Genomic DNA, 10,866 nt, shown 5'->3' on the forward strand with positions numbered 1-10,866 from the left:
GCCTGACTTTTGTGTCGGTACTTTTTAAGTTATTTTTAGCAGTCCATTTTTAGCTAGGCCTTGTCAGGCGGCTTTTTATGGATTACTTTTTATAACTTCTTGCATTAATCTGTTTTTGTTGCTTTCACCTTGCCGAATTCTTTGTAATCGGGTGACGAGTTTGGTTCTCATCTTGCCGACCTTGTCGTATTCAGGCGGTGAATTCTTGCACTCAGTTTAATACGTCTTGGTAGAAAACTTTTTAGGGAATCTATAAACTTTTAAACAATAAAACAAAGATATGAATAAGAGTGTGTACATGTTAGTGCTTACCCTTCTAGGTTGGGCAATCTTTTTAGATCTCGGCCTGGCGCCCTTCTTAGATTGCAGGCATGTCATGACCTTAGTAGCTCTCGCCCCTCGAGGTCGGACACTTTGTGGTGACCTTTCCCCAGTACTTCTGAACAACTTGGTATGGTCCTTTCCAGTTAGCTGCTAGCTTCCCTTCTCCTGACCGACCTTAGGTCCATTCAACGCTTTAGGGCTTCCTCTCTAATCCGAGCTCTTTCTCGGACTTCTGGAAGTAGGTGAAGCTCTTCCCTTTGAGTTTGGGAGTTGGTATCTTCGTTGTTCTTGATTTGAGCCATTTTTTATCTTCTTTTATGCAGGTTAGTCGTTCTTTTCTCTCTCTTTTTTTTTTACTTCTGACAACTGTGCATGCTTTTGATGTAAAGCTTTGACTTTGTATTTGGGTTTTTGCTCTGGAGAACTTTGGTTCTTTATGCAAAAAGTTTGAATCTTTGATCGTTCATTGTGACTTTTTTTTTGTCGTTCGCCTTTGAGAAGAATGTGTGCTTTGCTTAGGGTTTTGTTGCAGTTCCTGTCTTATTTCATCGTTGCCTGACTCCTTTTGTACAAAAGTTCTAGCTTTTATTTTGACCTTTTGGGTATAGATTGTCGACTTCTCTTCTCTGTGTTTTTGCCCTATTGTTGCCTCCAAAGGGTGCCCCTGGACTTTCGTGTGAGTCCTGGGGTTTCTCTTTTACTGCTGTATCTGACACTTGATGTTTTGCTGTTATTGTCCGAGTTGTTTCCTTATTTGCCCAAGTTGTTTGGTAGTAACCCCATTTTTTTCTTACTGTAGGAATATTTGGCCTATGTCTTCCCGCAAAAACATTGCTAAGATGTCTACTAAGATCCCGGACGGCATGTCTGACTGGTTGGATTCCATAGTTTTAATGTGTGTTCCTGAGTACTGTGTGTGACTTAGGAGGTTCCATAGAATTAGTAGGGATAGGGATGAGGAGAAGAATCATGAGTTGGTGTCGCCAGACCCTGAGGAGAGGGTTTGTTTTCCTTCCTTGACTCCGGGGGAATGACCCTGACCTGATATGGTTAGGACCTTTTCTTCCTCCGAGATTGATGGATTTTGCAGTGTTTCTTGGATGAGGCTTCTATTATTGCCCCCTGGTTTGGTGCTGGCTAGTTTTGAAAGTGCATTAGCTCGGGCATTCTGTTTCCGAGGTATATGTCGGACCTAATATCCCCCAAATTGTCTGAGATGTTGGTGCTGGCTAGTTTTGAAAGTGCATCAGCTCGAGCATTCTGTTCCCGAGGTATATATTGGATCTCATATTTCCCGAGTTGTCCGAGCTATTCTCTGGTCTTGTCTAGATAGTTTTTCATGGTGGGATCCTTAGCTCGGTAGCTCCCTTCTATTTGTGAGGTGACTACTTGTGAATTACTGAACACGGTAAGCTTTTGAACTCCTACCTCCTTAGCCAGCCTTAAACTAGCTAGTAGTGCCTCGTATTCAGGTTAGTTATTTAGCTCAATTTGGGTTCCCTGATCGCTTTCTATAATTACACCTGCGCCATTCCCACTTTTGTTTGAAGAGTCATCCACGTTAAGATTCCATTTTGTGGGAGTTCCCGGGGTGTCAGTTTACTCTTCAATAAAGTCGGTCAGATACTGTGATTTGATGGCTGTCCGAACTTCATATTGAAGACTGAATTTGGATAACTTGACTGCCCACTGTAGGACTCTTCCAACTAAGTCTGTTTTCTGTAGGATACCTTTTATGGGTTGGTTGGTCCGAACTCTGATAGTGTGAACTTGAAAGTATGGGCGGAGTCGTCGAGAAGTGAGTATGAGGGCGTAGGCGAACTTTTCTATCTTTTGATAGTTTAGTTCGGCCCTTTGTAGAGTCTTGATGATGAAGTAGACGGGTTGTTGCCCACTTTCGTCTTCTCTGACTAGTGCTGAGGCTATTGCCCGACTTTCCACTGCGAGGTATAATATGACTTTCTTCACTTTCCCGTGGTCGGGTAAGAATGGATGGTTGCCCCAAGAATTTTTGAAATCTCGGAAGGCTTGTTCGCACTCCGTTGTCCTATTCAAACCTCTCTCCCTTCCTTAATATACCTCTTTGAGGTGTCTTTTGCGAGATGATTTAGAGATCCTTCCTCCTCCGAATCCTCCATTCATCATATGAACTTGTCTCTTAGGGGTGGACTTTCAACTCGTCCGACCTCTTTGGTGTGAGGTGGACGTTCAACTCGTCCGACCTCTTCGGTGTGAGGTGGACGTTCAACTCGTCCGACCTCTTCGTCCCTTCTTCTTTTTCTTGGTTCATCTTCTCTATTGGCTAAGTACCGGTCTAATCGCCCTTCTCTTGCCAATTTCTCTATAAGATAGAGCTGGCAATTCAAACTCTACCCGCAGGTACCCAACCCGGTCCAACCCGTTCGGGTAGGGTAGGATACCCTACCCGCTGTGGGTAGGGTAGGGTACGGTCCGGGTATGCCTGCGGGTAGGGTAGGGTACGGGTTTAGGGTGTACCCTATCCTACCCTACCCGCTAACGTTAGGATTTTTGCCAGTAAAGAATGTCATAAAAACAGTCGCATTGTAGATATAGTCTCTAAACCGACAAAAATCCCTTCGTACAAACGTTTTGGTTGTCACAAGTAACAAACCCCTTTGAAATTGATAACTGAGTATTCAAACCTCGGGTCGTCTTCTCAAGGAATTACAGGGAAGTATGTTCTTATTATTGGTTATGAGTATTGTAAATTGGGGGTTTTGGAAGTAAGAAAGCAGTATGTTGCACAAAAAGAATAAAATAAAATAGTAATAATAAAATAAACTCTTGGCAAGGTATGAAGACTGGAGGTCCTATCCCAGTTATCCTTATCAATTGTAATGAGAATTGGATTTTTCTCCCACTTTATTAACCTCTAACTATGAAGGTAAGTTAAGTGGATGAATTAATTCTTGAAGAATTCCAATTCTCAATCAACAATGAGTTTGATAACTCAAGAGTCACCAATTATTTAACCAAAGCCAAAAGGGGAGAAATTCTACTTGAATGAAAATAATTTGGATAAATCGAGAACTTTAATAAATTAAAGAAAGCAATCATAAGTCTGGAATACCTCAATTAACTCTAATAAAGACATCAAATGTAACATGGAAGAGTTTATAAATTAAATTGGAAAAAGAAATAAAAATAAAGAACCTGGGATTGAGAGTCACTCTAAAACTAAGAGAAATCCTAAATCCTAATCCTAAGAGAGAGGAGAGAACCTCTCTCTCTAAAAACTATATCTACTCCTAAAATTGTGAATTATGGAAGCCTCCCTATGAATGGATGCAATCCCCCACTTTATAGCCTCTAATCTGTGTTTTTTGGGCCGCAAACTGGGTCAGAAACAGCCCAAAATTCGCTGGTTGCGAATTCAGATTCGCTGATTTTCGTCACTTGCGATGCGGCCGCATGGATCACGCGGTCGCATCGCCTAGCATCATGGGAACTATAGCATATTATATATCAAATCGAAACCCCAGACGTTAGCTTTCCAACGCAACTAAAACTGCATCATTTGGACCTCTGTAGCTAAAGTTATAGCTGTTTGACTAATATACATATACTCTATATAACTTTAAAATCATACCTAGCTACCCATAATTCTCACTTTTGTATAATTCCCATACTCATGTACCAAATTCTCTTTAATTTTTATCACATGTGCATTGATTTTTTATTAACTTAACATTGGGGTAATTTTGTCCCCTTATTTATTTATTGAATTTTTTTTGAATCATATAATCAAACATAACTTATCAATACACATGGATTTTCCATTATTTTTCTATTTTGATTTTTCATGAGTAGGTTCCCAAATTCCCAATATTCAAATAAATTAGAAACATGATACATTCCCTTATCAACCCATGTTCCCACAATTTCTCCACACTTAATTGATGCACAATCTCTAACTTAAGCTAACCAAAGATTCAATTTGGGATAATTAATTTGTTTTTTTCTACTTAAGGTTAGTAATGTGGTTATAGAACAAGAGGGGATTAAAAGCTCAAGGAGCTAACAGAGGTGATGTAAAAGGTAGGCTTATTTGGGATAAGTGAGCTAATAACAAATAATGGCCTCAATCATATGCAAGCATGTAAATATACTAAATAATGGACATATAGAATGGAACAAAGCAAAGATTGCAGTTATAGAGAAGAAAACACACAAGAATAAAAATTTATGGTAAAATAATGTAACCATATAAATAAGCTCAAATCTCACAGGTTGTGTGTTCTTTGGCTCAAAAACCATGTTCCAAATACAACTTCAAACAAGTTTTAACAAAAAAAAAAATTTGGTTTTAAATTAGTGAAAATTTTCAAAAAATAGGATCTTAAAAAGAGATTTATTATTTTAACCAAGTAGTGACTAAATGTACAAAATCAAATAAATATGCAATCAAATATGCAGATGCAACAATGAACAAATAAAGAAAATAAGATTATTGGTGTTGAAAAGAAAGTACTAACCCACGGAGATCGGTATCGACCTCCCCACACTTAAAGATTGCACCGTCCTCGGTGCATGCTAAGATGTGCAAGTGGATGGGGATTGTGGTTCCTCAGCTGGGGTCTTTTTTTTGTTCCTTTCCTTGCCGGCGGTTTGGGAGTAGCTTTCTCCTTTCCTTCCTTGGTGGCCATCCTGAAGAAGGAAAGAGAAAGTAAATTAAATTCAATAGATATATAGCAAGGAAGAGAATGGAAGAGTGGTGATGGATGCACATTAGGATGTAATTGACATTAACACATGCTCTCGAGTACATGTGAAAAGTCAGCAATGAAAAATAGCCAGTGCATCGAAAGATAAGTGGATGCAGGGTGTTTATTGGCATGCCGGAAAAGGGCATGAGTAGCATAGACCAAGCATTACTTTGTAATAAATTACCATGTTTGTATTGACAATTATATTCAATTAAAATAGTAAAGGGGGTTTATGAAAAGCAAGCATTAAATAGTATAGAGTATAATAGAGAATTGCATAATGCCATATGGGTTTTTTCACAAACACATAGCATGTATGGTAAATAAGCTATTTGAAAGTATTAAATTGAACATGCAAGCACCCTTTAAAGAAGATAATAATAATTGTCAAACATATAATGAGGAATAATGACTCAAATAAAACTCTAACACCAATGAAAATAATGCAATGAATGAAAGTATGCAAATAAATGAAATAAAATAGAATAGAAGTGAAAGAAAATAAGAAAGGAAGAAGAAAGAAATAAGAAAAGAGAAGAAAAATAAGGATTAGGGAAGAAAAGATAAGAAAATTGGTTGATCTGGATATTCTGTGTGCCGCCTGTGACGCGGACACGTGAGTGACGCGGTCGCGTGGTGCGTGATAAGGTCAGGTGATGCGGACGCGTGGGTCACGCGATCGCGTGGCTTGTTTTGTGCGATTGGCGCAAGTGCAGCCTCGTGGTCGCGCAACTCTCTGTTCGAAACTCTTTTTGCCAAAATTCTGGGTGACGCGATCGCGTGGGGCATGCGGTCGCGTGAGTGGCCATCATGGGGATATGACGCAGACGCGTGAGGCACGCGTTCATGTGGTGAGGCTTGGGCTACCAGCACGAGTCCAGCCCAACTCCAGCTCAACTTTTGGCCATGCACCTGGTTGACGTCGATTTTCAGGTCACGCGGCCGCGTGGGGCACGTGATCGCGTGGGAGGCCAGTATTCCCCTATGACTTGGTCGCGTCAGCGACGCGGTCACGTGGGTCGATTTGTGCCATTGGCACGCCTCCAGCGCTGCTCCTGCAAAACTCTCTGTTCATATTAATATTGTCTCCCATCTCCTTGCGACGCGGACGCGTCGCTGATGCTGTCGCGTCGCGTGCTCGCTTTTTCTTTTTTCTTTTTTTTTGTAATCTGAAAAAAATGCAGAATGCAGTGTTAATATGAATGTGATGCAAAACTCCAGGTTCAATATAATAAAATAAAATAAAATTTTAAAAACAAATAAAACTAAATAAAAATGAAAAAGGAACGTTCATACCATGGTGGGTTGTCTCCCACCTAACACTTTTAGTTAAAGTCCTTAAGTTAGACATTTGATGAGCTTCCTGTTATGGTGGCTTATGCTTGAACTCATCCAGGAATCTCCACCAGTGTTTGTGATTCCAGTAACCTCCGGAGTCCCAAACTAGGCATGTAAAACCCTTGAGCAGCTTCAAAAAGATTCTTAGGCTCCCGGGGTGTTGGATGTCAGAACAGATTCCAGGATCCCAAACTTTACTTTTACACCCATTTTTGTCGAGATCTGTATTTTTCCAGCTGGGTGATAAGTAATTTGAATTCTCACTACAGCTACCAAACAGCTTCCTAGACCCATTCAATTGAGCTCTACACCAACCTTTGCGTTTAAACTTAAAGCTTCCAACCATAATGAACCTTGCAGGACAATTCTTACCACTGGCCATCTTCCTCTTACTCTTAATGCCACAAAGAGCTCTAAGTTGACCATCCGTCTCCAGTAGCCCATATTCAAGTGGGATTAGAAAGCTAGGAGATATGAAATTTACCCACTTGAATGTTGTGAAGGATGATGGCAACTTAGGGGGAGGTATTTTTAATGAAATTGTAAGTTCCACTCCCTTGTGCTCTTCTCTGATAATTACCACCTCTTTGCAAGCTTCTTCAATTTCAACCTTTTCCTCTTGGCAGCTCTCTTCCAATTTAATCTCCTCTTCATTGCTTTCCAAGGGCATGGGGGGTTGTGCTTCTTCTTCTTGAATCTCCATCTCTTGATCAACCTCTTCCAAGTCTTCAACTATGATATGCTTTGGAGGTTGTACACCCTCCTCAGCATCAATTTCAACCGTCTTGGAAGGAGGCTTTATGTCTTGACCTTCCCATGGAGGTTCTGCATCTCCTAAGTCTTCAACCAACTCTTCTTCTTGAACGATGATAGCTTCTTCTACTTGTTCTAGTATGAATTCATGCTCTGTCTTGTCCACTGCAGTTTCTGGTATCTCCTTCATGCTACGCTCTTCACTAGACTGTCCACATGGAGCTGTGGCTGATCCTTGTGTATTTAAGCGTCTAGAAGCCCATTGAATTAATACTTGCCCCAGTTGTTGAACGGTTGCCTGAAATTTAATTACTGTTTCCCTTAGGCGATCCTCTGCTTCTCGGGTTGCTGCACTTGGACATGCTACAAAAGAAAGTGGTGGTGGTTGGGAGTAATTAGGTTGGAATTGGGGTGGTTCTATATATGGTTCATATGGCTCATAAGGTGGTTGGTATGGTGGTTGAGGGTTGGGGTCATATGGAGGTGAATGGCGGAAAGGGGCTTGTGAGTTTGGTGGTCCAAAGTTATGTTGAGGAAAGGGTTCATAGGCATATGGTGGTGGCTATTGATAGTCCATTGGAGGTGGTTGTTGCCATGAGGATTGATCAAATCCTTGTGGCTCCTCCCATCTTTGATTGTTCCAACCTTGATGCCTGTTCTCATTGTAATTTCTTCTTCCTGCAACATTATTGTAACCAGACTCATAGCCAAAGGGGTGAGAGTTCATAGTAGTAAATAAAAATTAAAAATGAAAATAAAAACAAATTTAAATTAAAAGGTTATTTAAATTTTGAATTTGAAAATTAAATTTTGAAACTTGAAATTTGAAATTTTGGAATTTGAATTTTGAAATTTGAATTTTAAATTTTTGAAATTTGAATTTTTGAAATTTGAAATTTGAAATTTGAAAATTTTTAATTTTAAATTTTTAAATTTAAATTTTGAAAATTTTTAAATATGAATTTTGAAATTTGATTTTTGAAATAAGATAAGATAAGATAAAAATTTTAAAAATGAAAATCTGAAATTTTTTTTTTCGAAAAAAATTAATTAAAAATATTTTTCAATTTAACGAAGAAAGAGAAAAACAATAAAATGACACCAAATTTCAAATTTTTAGATCAAAACGAAGAAAACAACTAAGAACAGCTTGAAGGTCAAGATGAACGTGAAGAACAGCTTGAAGATCAAGATGAACACTAAGAACAAATTTACACTAAGAACAAATTTTTGAAATTTTTTTTTAATAACTAAATAAAAACCAATAACCTCGTAATTTACGAAAAATCAAAAATAAAAATAAAAACAAATAAACAAGCAAAAATAAAATATTTACAATAACCAATAATAAGGCACACGTTTGCAATTCCCTAGCAACGGCGCCATTTTGACGTTAGGATTTTTGCCAGTAAAGAATATCATAAAAACAGTCGCGTTGTAGATATAGTCTCTAAACCGACAAAAATCTCTTCGTACAAACGTTTTGGTTGTCACAAGTAACAAACCCCTTTGAAATTGATAACCGAGTATTCAAACCTCGGGTTGTCTTCTCAAGGAATTGCAGGGAAGTATGTTCTTATTATTGGTTATGAGTATTGTAAATTGGGGGTTTTGGAAGTAAGAAAGCAGTATGTTGCACAAAAAGAATAAAATAAAATAGTAATAATAAAATAAACTCTTGGCAAGGTATGAAGACTGGAGGTCCTATCCCAGTTATCCTTATCAATTGTAATGAGAATTGGATTTTTCTCCCACTTTATTAACCTCTAACTATGAAGGTGAGTTAAGTGGATGAATTAATTCTTGAAGAATTCCAATTCTCAATTAACAATGAGTTTGATAACTCAAAAGTCACCAATTATTTAACCAAAACCAAAAGGGGAGAAATTCTACTTGAATGAAAATAATTTGGATAAATTGAGAACTTTAATAAATTAAAGAAAGCAATCATAAGTCTGGAATACCTCATATTATATATCAAATCGAAGCCCCGGACGTTAGCTTTCCAACGCAACTAGAACCGCGTCGTTTGGACCTTTGTAGCTAAAGTTATAGTTGTTTGAGTGCAGAGAGGTCAGGCTGGACAGCTTAGCAATTTCTCCAACTTCTTGCATTCCTTCCACTTTTGCATGCTTTCTTCCCATCCTCCAAGCCATTCCTGCCTTATAATATCTGAAAACACTTAACACACATATCAAGGCATCTAATGGTAATAAGAGAGGATTAATAATAAGCAAATATAAGTCCAAAGAAGCATGTTTTCAATCAAAGCACATAATTAGGAAGGTAAATGTAAAACCATGCAAATAGTATGAATAAGTGGGTAAAGAGTAGATAAAAACCACTCAATTGAGCACAAGATAAACCATGAAATAGTGGTTTATCACCCGCACCTCAAATATAACACATATTTTATAAAAATTAGGTATATAGTGAAGGAAGTGAGAGTTAAACCCACAACCTCTCTTATGTAATGACTTACAATAAGTGAACAACCACTAAACAAGTTAGTTAATTTAGTAATTTAGAGAATTAGTTTGTTATTTTTTATGTTATTAATATGTATAAAATTTGAAATGATTGAATTTTATATTTACTTTTAAAAAAATTGATATTTTTGCGGGTAGGGTAGGGTAGGTGATGAGCGGATAATTTATACGCTTTTTGGCATTGTTTTTAGTATGTTTTTAGTAAGATCTAGTTACTTTTAGGGATGTTTTTATTAGTTTTTATGTTAAATTCACATTTCTGGACTTTACTATGAGTTTGTGTGTTTTTCTGTGATTTCAGGTATTTTCTGGCTGAAATTGAGGGACTTGAGCAAAAATCAGATTCAGAGGTTGAAGAAGGACTGCTGATGCTGTTGGATTCTGACCTCCCCGCACTCAAAGTGGATTTTCTGGAGCTACAGAACTCGAAATGGCGCGCTTTCAATTGCGTTGAAAAGTAGACATCCAGGGATTTCCAGTAATATATAATAGTTCATACTTTGGTTGAGTTTAGATGACGCAAAAGGGTGTTGAACGCCAGTTCTACGCTGCTGTCTGGAGTTAAACGCCAGAAACACGTCACAAACCAGAGTTGAACGCCAGAAACACGTTACAACCTGGCGTTCAACTCCAAAAGAAGCCTCTGCACATGGAAAGCTAAAGCTCAGTCCAAGCACACATTAAGTGGGCCCCGGAAGTGGATTTATGCATCAATTACTTACTTCTGTAAACCCTAGTAGCTAGTTTATCATAAATAGTACTTTTTACTATTGTATTAGACATCCTGGATTGTATTTTTGATCCTGTGATCATGTTTTGGAGGCTGGCCATTCGGCCATGCCTGGACCTTTCACTTATGTATTTTCAACGGTAGAGTTTCTACACTCCATAGATTAAGGTGTGGAGCTCTGCTGTTCCTCATGAATTAATGCAAAGTACTACTGTTTTTCTATTCAATTCAACTTATTCCACTTCTAAGATATTCATTCGCACTTCAACATGAATGTGATGAACGTGACAATCATCATCATTCCCCCACGAACGCGTGCCTGACAACCACTTCCGTTCCACCTTAGATTGGATGATTATCTCTTGGATCTCTTAATCAGAATCTTCGTGGTGTAAGCTAGATTGATGGCGGCATTCATGAGAATCCGGAATGTCTAAACCTTGTCTGTGGTATTCCGAGTAGGATCTGGGAAGGGATGGCTGTGACGAACTTCAAACTCGCGAGT

This window comes from Arachis ipaensis, chromosome B09 (assembly GCF_000816755.2).
Source record: "Arachis ipaensis cultivar K30076 chromosome B09, Araip1.1, whole genome shotgun sequence".
Lineage (NCBI taxonomy): Eukaryota > Viridiplantae > Streptophyta > Magnoliopsida > Fabales > Fabaceae > Arachis > Arachis ipaensis.